At 41.5% G+C, this 12,176-nt stretch overlaps 1 protein-coding gene and 1 pseudogene across 1 annotated transcript in view; one reads left to right on the plus strand and one right to left on the minus strand.

Moving 5' to 3' along the window:
* SLCO5A1 (solute carrier organic anion transporter family member 5A1) overlaps positions 1–12,176 on the plus strand; it is a 147,270-nt gene that overhangs the window by 11,493 nt on the left and 123,601 nt on the right. The gene's annotated exons all lie outside the window — the stretch shown is intronic.
* LOC150004285 (large ribosomal subunit protein eL8 pseudogene) lies at positions 9,531–10,255 on the minus strand (annotated as a pseudogene).

Raw genomic sequence — 12,176 nt, forward strand, 5'->3', positions numbered from 1 at the left:
AGGGAAGAAGTCTTCAGAGACAAATGAAGGTGAAGAAACATACCTGGCTGTTTGGATTGTTCAATTGTTTTTTTGAGGGGGGAAGAGACTGGGATGTTCGGAAATAAAGACTGTGGGTCCATGTTGCTGTGTTCTGCTGTGTTGGGTTGTCCTGCAGGAGCCAGTGTTCTCATGCAGCTTTTTCCACCTCTCCTTGTTCTAAAAGAAGAAGAGGGATTCCATAGCTGCCTAGTTCTCCTCCTGCTAAACCATTCACAGTACTCACATGCTGTGTTTTCTGAATCTCAGTTCCATATGAAAAACTGCATAGGTTACAGGTCATTCGAAACAATGGTTCTCAATTTAGGGTGATTCCTCCTGCCCCCAGGGGACACACCTGGTACTGTCTGGGGTCAGTTCTGATTGTCACAACTTGGAGAGGGCCTACTGTTGTTTAGTGGTGTTTTGGCCAGTGTTGTTGCTAAACATCTTACAGTGCACAGAACAAACCCACAACAAGGAATTATTCTGCAAAAAATGGTCCATGGTGATACTCTAAACATTTTTCATCTTAAGCATCCAAACTACTCTGTTATCTTGTGTTTTTTGTATCTTGAAACTGGAAATAGAAATTTCTAGGTCATGTAATCAGAAAGCACTGAATGTTTAGATGGAAAAGACCCAGCAACAACATATCTTTGTAGATAAAAAGGACTTCTTGCAAGCCAAGGATAGGAAATACAAATTAATTGTGCATTGCTCACTACTACACTGTCATTCAATAGATTTTATAGTATGTATACTATATTGTTATTAGCAGATTGTGAGAAATAATATAGTGTGCCATAGGAGATTATTTTTACTAAGTTTAAAAATATGAAGGGTTTTGTTTTTTTATTGTGACTTCGGTTCCCATCAGCTTAAAAAAGTTTCTAACCATGGAGATTTTTAGACCTTATTATTGGAGTTGGGAATATTGGAACCCTTGAAGAGGGCATGATGTGTGCTCCTGTGTGTGTCTGTAAGTGGCGTGCTGTTTTAGTGATGGTGGCTTTAATAAAAGAAAACATTGAGATGAGAGATTCTGGAAAACTATAAAGCAATTAATCAGCATTCCAAAGCAGAGCTCACCAACCTAATAATTGGACCTCAAGAGGAGATGTAAGATAAATTTAATTGGGGGTTATAAGGCCTGGAATTTATCTTTAAATCAGTGCTTAATTAACTAAAAAACACAATAACCTGATATGGTTTTATAGGTAGGGGATACCAAGGGCTATTTTTAACAGCAAATATTCTTGAGTGTTCAATATATGGTAGGCATTGTGCTAAATGCTTTATCATCTTAGACTTCTGGAAAAGATGGAGGCATAGGTAGACACACTTAGCCTCCTCACGCAACCATAGAAAGAATTGCAACCAGATCATATAACAACCAGAACCATCAGAAATTTGAGCTATATGAAAATCCAACAACCAAGGGTTTAAAGAAGCCACATTCATCCAGACATGTAGGAGAGCTGGAATTGTGGAGAGGGGGAAGGGGGCGGTGTTGTTCAGGCAAGCTGCAGCAGGGGCTGCAGAATGGATGGTCCTGCATTCAGGGGAGGGATACCATGGGAGCAAGCGATCCCAGACCCAGGCCAGACTGCACAGCCCAGGGTTACAGCATTGGGAAGATAAATCTCCATTACCTCTGGCTGTAAAAACCAGTGGGGGTTGGGGCAGTGGAAGAAACTGTTGGATTTTCACTGCTTAAAGGGCCTGCATGCTCTTAGAACATATGCAAACCCCAGGGCAGCAACTGGAAGGGCACCAATCCCATACAGGAACAGGGTGAAGTGACTGGTGAAATGGGGCAAGTGTGGGGCAAATTGCCAAAAGCCAGGCAGCAGCATTGTCCCCTCTCTGAGCACCTCACCACAGAGCCAGAAAGCAGTGAAGCAGGTGGTCCTGCCTTGACAATTTTACCTAAGGCTATGCCCCACACAGTTTACAGGTACCTTTCCTACATAGGCTATGCTACTAAGACAGGGAATAAAAGAAGCTATATCTAATACACAGAAACAAACACAGGGTGTCTGCCAAATTGAAGAGAAAAAGAAATATGGCCCAAATGAAAGAACAGAACAAAACTCCAGAAAAAGAGCTAAATGAGATGGAGATAGCGAACCTATCAGATGCAGGGTTCAAAACACTGGTGATAAGGATGCTCAGAGAACTCATAGAGGACAGCAAAAAAAGGAAGAAATGAAGAATACACAAAATGAAATAAAAATATACAGGGAATCAACAGTGATGGAAGGAAGCTTGGATTCAAATCAACAATTTGGAACAAAAGGAAGAAATAAACACTCAAGCAGAACAGAAAGAAGAAACAAGAATGCAAAACAAACAAACAAAAACACCCAAAAAACAAATGATGACGGCCCTAACTGGTGTGACTCAGTGAACTGAGTGCTGGCCTGTGGACCGAAAAGTCACTGGTTCGATTCCCAGTCAAGGCACATGCCTGGGCTGTGGGCCAGGTCCCCAGCTGGGAGTGTATGAGAGGCAGCTACACATCAAGGTTTCTCTCCCTTCCTTCCCCTCTCTAAAAGTAAATAAATAAAATTTAAAAAACAACAAAACAAAACAACCACAACAACAACAAAAAACAAGGGTAGGCTTAGGAACCTCTGGGACAACTTTAAATGTATCAATATCTGAATCATAGGGGTGCCAGAAGGAAAAGAGGAAGAAGTAAGAAATTGAAAATGTATTTGAAAAAATAATGGAAGAAAACTTTCCAAATTTGGTGAAGAAAATAGACATACAAGTCCAGGGATCACAGAGGGTCCTAAACAAGTTGGACTGAAAGAGGATCACACCAAGACACATAATAATTAAAATGTCAAAGGTTAAATAAAGATAAAGAGAGAATCTTAAAAGCAGCAAGAGAAAAGCAGTTACCTACAAAGGACTTCCCATAAGACTGTCAGCTGATTTCTCAAAAGAAACTTTGCAGACAAGAAGGGACTGGCAAGAAGTAGTAAAAGTGATGAAGAGCAAGGACCTACAACCAAGATCCAGCAAAGCTTTCATTTAGAATGGAAGGGCAGATGAAGTACTTTCCAGAAAAGCTAAAGCTAAAGGAATTCATAATCACTGAGCCATTATTACAGGAAATGTTAAAGGGACTTACTTAAGAAAAAGAAGATCAAAACTATGAACAGTAAAATGACAACAAACTCACACCTATCAACAACTGAATCTAAAAAACAAAAACAAAAGTAAACTACACAAACAACCAGAACAGGAACAGAATCATAGGTATGGAAATCATTGGGTAGGTTATCAGCTGGGAAGGGGAAATGGGAGAATGGGGGAAATGGTGCAGGGATTTAGAAGCATAATTGATAGGAACAAAGTAGACAGGGAGATGTTAAGAATAGTATAGGAAATGGAGAAGCCTAAGAACTTAGATGCAGGACCCATGGACATGAACTAAAACGGGGGAGTGCTGGAGGGAAGTGGGGTACCGGGCAGAGGGTGGTAATGAGGGGAAAATTGGGACAACTGTAACAGCATAATCAATAAAATATACTTAAAAATAAATGCTTCATCATCTTAATTTATCCTCAGAACAACTCCATGTGGCAGCTACTTTTTTTCTTTTTTATTGTGGTAAAAACACATAACATTAAATTTATCATCAACCCTTTAAAAATGTACAGGTTAACAGTGTTAAATATATTCACATTGTTGTACAACAAATCTCTAGTTCTTTCATCTAATAACACTGAAACTCTATACCCATTAAATAGCAATTCCCCTCCCCCACCATGTGACAACCACCTTTCTACTCTCTATGGTTTTGACTACTTTAGATATTTCATATGAGTTGAATAATACAATATTTGTCCTTTTGTGATTGGCTTATTTTGCTCAGCATAATGTCCTTGAGGTTCACTCATGTTGTAGCTTATGACAGGGTTTCCTGTTTTATGGCTGCATAATATTCCATTTTATGTATATACCACATTTTATTCATTCATCTGTTGATGTACACTTACATTGCTTCCACTTATTGACTATTATGGATAAAGCTGCTATGAACAAAAGGTGTGCAAATATCTCTATGACATCCTAGTTTTAATTCTTTTGGGTATATATACCCAAAAGTGAGATTGTTGGATGATATGGTAACATTATTTTTATTTTTTGAGGAACCTCTATAATGTTTGTCATAATGGCTCTATTATTTTATGTGCCCACCAACAGTACACAAGGATTTCAATTTCTCTGCATCCTCACCAAACACTTGTTATTTTCTATGCTTTTTTTAAGTTTATTTTATTGATTATGTTGTTACAGTAGTTCCAATTTTTTTCCCCTTTGCTCCCCTCTTCCCAGTACCCCCCTTCCCTCCAGGAATCTCATCCCCCTTAGTTCATGTCCATGGGTTGTGCATATAAGTTCTTTGGCTTCACCCTTTCCTATATTATTCTTAACATCTCCCTGTCTATTTTGTACCAATCGATTATGCTTCTTAGTCCCTGCACCATTTCCCCATTTTCCCCCCTCCCCCCTTCCAGCTGATGACCCTCCCAATGATTTCCATACGTATGATTCTGTTCCTATTCTGGTTTGCTTAGTTGGATTTTGTTTTTGTTTTTTAGATTCAGTTGTGAGTTTGTTGTTATTTTAGTGTTCATAGTTTTGATCTTATTTTTCTTAAGTAAGTCTCTTTGACATTTCATATAATAATGGCTTGGTGATGATGAGCACCTTTAGCTTCACCTTGCATGGGAAGCATTTCATCTGCCCTTCCATTCCAAATGATAGCTTTTGCTGGATAGAGTAATCCTGGTTGCAGGTTGCCTTTCATGACCTTGAATACTTCTTGCCAGTCCCTTCCTGTCTGCAAAGTGTTCTCTGAGGAATCAGCTGCTAGTCCTATAGGCACCCCCTATAGACAACTCTCCGCCTCTCTCTTGCTGTCCCCAGGATTCTGTCTTTATCTTTCACCTTTGGCATCTCAATCATGATGCATCCTGGTGTGGACCCCTCTGGGTCCAGCTTGCCCGGGACCCTCAGTGCTTCCTGGACCTGTATGGCCATCTCCTTCCCAAAATTTGGGAAGTTTTCCTCATTTAAAAAAATTCTTACCTCCTCATTCTGCACTGGTTGACTGTTTTTTTCTTCCTTATGTTCCAAATCATTGATTTGAACCCTGGTTTCCTTCCCTTCACCATGGTTTTGTTGTGGATTTTCCTTTGTTTTACTTAGCATAACCTTCACTTATTCTCTTATGCATTTGCTGTATTCAAGCATATCTGTCAAGCCTGTGAGCATCTTTATTACCAGTGTTTTGAATTCTGCATCCGTTACATTGTCTATCTCCTCATCTGTTAGGTTGGCTATCTCCTTGTCGCTTAGTTATCCCACTGGAACCTTGATCTGTTTCATGTTTTGGGCCATACTTCTCTGTCTCCTCATCTTAATAGGCTCCTGTGTTTGTTTGCCTCCACGTCCCAGGTAGAGCTGTCACTCCTGTTACATTGTAAGGGGCGGAGCTTTAGGGATTCGTCAGTACAGGGCGGCCTATTTCACCACGTTGTGGCTCTGTATGTGGGGGAGGGGTCCGAGAGGGAACAATGCCACCTGTCCAGCACTTGCCCCTTTCCAGGCACCTCTCCCACTTCCACACTGGACTGGTCCCCCTCTAGCTACTTCCCTGGCCATTATTCCCAGAGTGGGTGGGTCTGCGGACGTTCTAGGACCATGGGGTCCCTTTAAACAAGTGGACTCTGCTAAGACCGGCAGTTTCTGCCTCCATCCCCATCCCCACTGGTCTGCACAGTCAGAAGCAATGAGGCTTGATTTTCCCGCGTGCTGGGACCGTTAGCTGTGAGGTCCGGTGAGGAGCTGGGAAAGCTCCCCATGTGTCCCTCCTGACTTTTTAAAACATGTGACTGCGCTTTCTGCTGACTGGCCGCTGCCGCCACCACAGCACGTCCTCTCTGCTCTGGTTCCTCCCCTCCTGCCTCCCTGGATGAGTATTTCTTCTTTATATCTTTGTTTGCTGGACTTTCATGCCGTTTGGTTTTCTGGAACTTCTGGTTGTTTCTAGTTTTGAGGTAGTTGTATTCCTTCTTAGTTGTGGAGGGAGACGCAACATGTCTGTCTATGCCTCCACCTTGGCTGGAAGTAAGTCTTCTGTGCTTTTTGATAGTGGCCATTCTGATGGGTGTGAGGTGATATCTTGTTTTAGTTTTACTTGCATTTCCGTAATGTTGAACATCTTTGCATGTACTTATTGGCCATTTGTATACCTTCTTTGGAGAAATGTATAAGCCTTTTGCCATTTTTTATTTAAAAATAAAAAATTATTTAAAAATTACAGTTGACATTAAACACTTATCAGATATGTGATTTGCAATTGTTTTTTCTAATTTTGTAGGTTGCCTTTTCATTCTGTTGATTGTTTCCTTTGATGTGCAGAATTTTTAAGTTTGGTGTAGTCTCATTGTTGATTTTTGATTTTGTTGCCTATGCTTTTGTGTTATGTCCAAGATAGCATCACAAATCCAATGTCTAGAAACTTTTCCCCTATTTTCTTTTAGGAGTTTAATAGTTTTAGGTCTTACATTTAGGGCTTTAATCTGATTTGGGTTGATTTTTGTGTATGGTGTAATGTAAGGGTCCAACTTTATTGTTTTGCATGTGGACATTCAGCTTTCCAGTATCATTTGTTGAAGAGGCTCTCCTTTGCCATTGTGCATTCTTGGCTTCCTTCTCAAAAATTGGCAGCTACTTTTACTTTTTATGTTTTATAGATGAGGATATCAAGGTTAAATAATGTGCTCAAGGTCATCTAAAAAGTGGCAAAACCAGCGTCCAAGCTAATCATCCAAAGCCTAAGCTTTAACTTTAAAAATTATGGAGAAGGAAAGGGCAAGACAAGTTTATAAACCTCTGGTGTGTGACTTTGGCTGAGTTCTTAACTTCGTCATCTATAGAGGAGATGAGGAGGCAAGGGTGGCAGCTTTTTATTTTTTATTTTTAACTTTTAAAAGACACTTTTATTCAGCATCATGATCAAACTTACATTTGGTAATCAATAGCATGGGCACAAATAACAAAAACAAAAAAACAACTACATTAAAATCCTTTGTTGGAATGCTTTACACTTTCCGCAGAACAGGAACTAAAATAATCTGTTATTCAGTTACAGTCCTCGAGTTTTTTGCCCATTCACATTTGTATTGTCTAAAACATGTCTTCTGTGTAGCAGCTGGGCCCTGCCACCACTATGCTTGGCTGAGTTCACAGATCTGTTGTAACCTGTAGCTTTCCTGTCATTTCTCTGGCTCTCCTCTCCTGCTAAGTGTTGTAATTAATAGCTGGCAGTAATTAAAACTTCTGCCACTGCCATAGCTACTACTACTGCTGGAACCACCATAGCCACCTGGGTTTCGTGGTTTGGCAAAGTATTAGCCTCCACCACCATAGGGGCGGACGCCTCCAAAGTATCCTCCTTTCATGGCTCCAAAATTTGAAGATTGTCATAATTGCTAAAATCACTGTAGCTCCCACCACCTCCAAAATTGCTTCCATCATTACCGAGTCCATTATAACCATCCCCAGTGCCACCATATCTACCACCACCACAGATGCCACCAACCAAAGCCACTTTGACCATTGAAGTGTCCTCCACCACCAAAGCTGTCATTCCCACCAAACCACCTCCATGACCACCTCTGAGGTTTCCAGAACCACTTCGACCTCTTTGGCTGGACGAAGCACTAGCCATCTCTTGCTTAGATAGGGCTTTCCTTACTTTGCAATTGTAGCCATTCACAGTACGGTATTTCCGAATGACAACCTTGTTTAGAGTCATGGACATTAAAGGTTACAAAAGCGAAGCCTCTCTTTTTGCCACTGCCTTGGTCAGTCATGATTTTAACCACTTCAGTTTTTCCATACTGCTCAAACTAATCTCTTAGCTGATGTTCTTCGGTATCTTTAATACCAATGACAAAAATCTTTTTCACAGTTAAGTGGGCCCCAGGTCTTTGAAAATCTTCTCTTAAGACAGCCCTCTTTAGTTCCACAACTATTCTTTTTCACAGTTAAGTGTGGCCTTGCATTCCAGGCTGCATTTGCCTCCTCCACAGTGGTGTCCGTGACAAATCCAAAGCCTCCCGGGTGCTTGGTGTTTGGATCTCTCTCCCCCACACTGTCTGTGATGTTCCCCATTGCTCCACATGGTTCCTCAGACTCTCATTGGTTGTTTTAAATTCCAAACCTCCAATAAGGAGCTTCCGCAGCTGCTCTGGCTCTTTGGGAATCTCTGCCTTAGGCATGACAACTGCAGGATGGGGAGACTTCAATGGTATTTACTCGGGGTGTCCAACAGCAGAAAGGAGCGATCTAAGGAATGTTCTTCAAGGCTGGTGGCTTTTTAGATTCCTATGGTCCCTTAAATTCTCCAGTTCTTTGCCTTTTTAGCCCTGGTTGATATGGGCTTGTTCTGGAACTTGGGTCTTGGCTCTGGAGAGGAGATGTCTCTTCAGCAGGGCCTCCAGCCCCTGGTGGCTTGAGCGATGTTGCCATATGACAGCTGTCTGTGGGGAATCAGGCATTCCTTTTGCTCCTATTTCAGGCAGCTGTGTATTACCTGATGGGAAATTCAAAGTCTACTTCCCCTCCTGGGAGTTAAAATTGCTTGTGGAACTATCACCATGCAAAAATGCTAATCCCTGTTACCTAATATAACCTAGAAAGACAGGTGCAGGTTACTATTACTTAAAAGTAAAGAGCATATTCACGTAAGTAATATTTTCTCCATGATGAAATGACATAATTTGCAAGTATATGAAATTGAATTGTCTAGTTCCTGACTTACCAGCATGAAGAAATTCTTAGCTACAATACTTCAATAATAATAATAGGTTTTGATCTTGTCAGGTTTTTTCCTATTTCTTTTGACCTTGAATTCTTATGAAGGAAATAGAACTTTTAAGTTTTTATTTTTGTTTTACAAAGAGAGGGGCGAACTAAGTGAATGAGACTGTTGATAGTGAATTACAGACCTGAGACTTCCTGGCTGCAAATCACCTTCTGATCAATGTGTAAAGATGGACCAACAGTCCTTATTTGCAAAGTGTTTTTATATTATTGGGTGAATGATATTTGCCAGTATCTTGTCTAGAAATATGCTTATGTCCCTGGTGTGTAATTCCAGCTGGAAGGGGAACCTTTCCTGATTTGAATTGCATTTTAATGACTTTCCTGTAGGTGGAGGACAGAGTAAATTTTAACAAGATGCAAAAATCTTCCTGAGATTAATTTGAAAATTATCCTGTGGGAAAGACTGACTTTAAAAATATATAAATCTTAAGACAATGATTTGAGATTTGGTTTTGCCAGCTTTTAAGATCTCTCTAGTTAAATATTTCATTTCTGAGAGACTCAAGAGAAATTAGTTTTAATTTCTTTTTTTTTTAATTGGTTGAAGGAGAAGTTTTATTACTTTTATGTACAGAAAACTCAATAGTGTACACTTAGCCCAGCTTGGTAGCCAGATCCTTAGCCTTGGTCTTTTCTAGCTTGGCAATGAGAGCCACTGACTTTGGACCCAGGACGTTGCCTCCCCAGTGGCAGTGGATCTTATCACATCTGCATTGTAATTGGTCCGGATAGCTTCCACCAGCTTAGCCAGTGCGCCTTTGTCTTCTGACTTAACCTGTGTGAAGGCAACAGTGGCCTTGATGAGGTAGTAGGGGACCCCCATCTTCCAAACAGGGCAGGCAGGAGGACAACCAGCTCAATGGGATCCAGTCACTACCAGCTGGGACTTCTTGTTCTCCACCAGGGGAGGTGACAGTATGAACCCCGGCTCAAAGGACAGGTGGCTTCTTGGTGGGGACATCCACTATGCCAGCTCTTTTTTCTCAGCCCGAGCTAGCGAACTCTGCTTTTTCTTTTGCTTTGTCTTTGGTCGGTACTTATGGGCCAGCTTGAGCAACTATGTAGCTGTTTGGTGGTCCAAGGCCTGGTTAAACTGGTTAATTGCAGGATGCACTTTGAGACACTCATAGAACTGAATGTAGCATGGCCATTTGACAAAGTGGATGAGGTTCCTTTTGGGCTGGATGTCCTATCCGATGCCAAAATTCTTGGGCCTTTTCTCAAACAGGGGATCTCCTACCTTCTTGGCCTCCTGCTTCTTCACAACAGCAGGGGCTGGCGCCACCTTCTTCCCCTTAGCCTTCCTTCCCTCCGGCATCATGGGCAGTGGGAAGAGAGAGCTTAATTTCTTTAGGAATGGTGGAGGTCAGTGGTAGCTAAAGGCAAGAAGGGAAGGGGCTGGGCAGAGCTCCTCCCAATGGCTAGAATAAGTGTTTCTGGTTGTGCAATGTTGTCCTCTCTGTACTCTTTCTTTCCTTTTCTGTTCTAGAGCCCTTGTTGTCTGGGAGTGGCCTGTGGGACCATCATGTGTACTCTCATGCGACACCTATTTATTCACTTACCACTTTGGGAATGACCAGTTTAAGGACTTAAACCTTTCAAGTCATCCATCTTGTAGAAATGATAAATCAGATATAGATGGTTAGTTAGTAATTTGATGCAAACTCAACTGTAATTATGGACATGACTTACAACAAATCACATCACTTTTAGGACCTCAGTTTCCTTTTCTGCAAAATGATCTTGTTTGGCCATACCAGAAGACTTCTAATCCAATCTATGGTGATTTTTTTGAAAGCTTGGTTAGGGATTGGAGCAGTAGGAGTGTGTAGTCGCTATATACCATATACTGTATTTTTAAAACTAACCGTAAGATGTGGATCCTGATCCTCAAGGAATTTAAATCTAGTTTGATTGTTTATTTAGCACTATCTATTCTGAATAATTTGAGATGTTATACAGGCCATGTGATGTCTAGCAAGTCACTTAACATCTCGGGGTTTTAGTTTTCATATTTGTAAACAGATGGAATTGAATTAAGAGTCTCAAAGGGCCTTCCTGGGATTAAATTCTGATTTCTTCTGGGCCCACTGTGACAAAATACAGAAGCTAGCATATTTGAGGCTGTAAAATCTTCTGGATGCTGGAGCTGGGTTGTCTTGGGTTCGAATCCCAGTTCTGTCAGTGCCAGTGTAACCTGGGGCAGGTTCTGTGGCTTCCTTCTGTCCAACCCCATCTCTGTTAATACCAGGATCATTGTGGGCTAATTGTGAGTTTAGGCTCCTGATGCACTTAACACAGCCTGGCACATGGTTAAACACTCAAAAAAGTTGGCTGTCATTAAGTAAAAAAGTTAATCCTGTTCCAGAAGAGAGTGGTGTTTTCTTTCATTGTAGCTGGCAGGGTACAGCTTCTCTTGTGGCTTTTCTGAACAGGTTGCCTACCTCACAACCTATATTCAATGTACCTGCATTGATTGTCCTTGCCTGGGTCACTGTGTGTTAGGCTGGCCCTGAGCCGGGTGGAACTAGGCATGTGGGTTTTATTACATCACCGGTGTTCTTAACTAGGCAGTGCCTGTTCGGGAAGCATCACCCCCTCTTCTTACTCCCCATTGTAATGCATGGACTCTGTGCTTCCTTGGGTCTGGAGTGGCTATTATCTCCCTACAGGAAGAGAGTGACCCAAGGAAGAAAGAAGACAAAGCTTTTGGGTTACAAATAGCTTCCTGATGAGATGCTCTTGCTGTGGGCTTCTGATAATTATTATGATGGGAGCTGCTGTCTATAATCAAATTTAATTGCTAAGGATCATAGGGAGGTGGCTCTATGCACATATGCTCACAGGCTATCTTTACACCTTTTCTGTCCTATTCTAGATTTAATAGTCTCTGATCAGGTCCCCAGCCAGCAAGTTCTGGTAACCAGAGCATTTTGTGGTTCTTGGAGCGGACCTATGATTTTCATGAATAGTCCACTTATATCTTGGCTCGAGTGGTTATTGTAGGTGGGGAGGTGGGATAGAGGATGTGAAGGAGCAGAGAGCCGGTGCCTGGGAAATACAGAAATGGGCCTTCTTGATCTAATTCTCTCATAGAGGGCACACAGTCTATGTTCGTGTGTGTATATTTGAGTTGGGGGTGCAGGAGAAAAAACAGAGTGAGTGGAAGAAATAGCTACATTTTTAGGCCTTGCTTCATATTGCCTCTCAGAAATATGACCATACCTTGCTATCACTGC

The sequence above is a fragment of the Furipterus horrens genome, unplaced genomic scaffold, assembly GCF_987537825.1.
Source record: "Furipterus horrens unplaced genomic scaffold, mFurHor1.1.pri manual_scaffold_7, whole genome shotgun sequence".
Lineage (NCBI taxonomy): Eukaryota > Metazoa > Chordata > Mammalia > Chiroptera > Furipteridae > Furipterus > Furipterus horrens.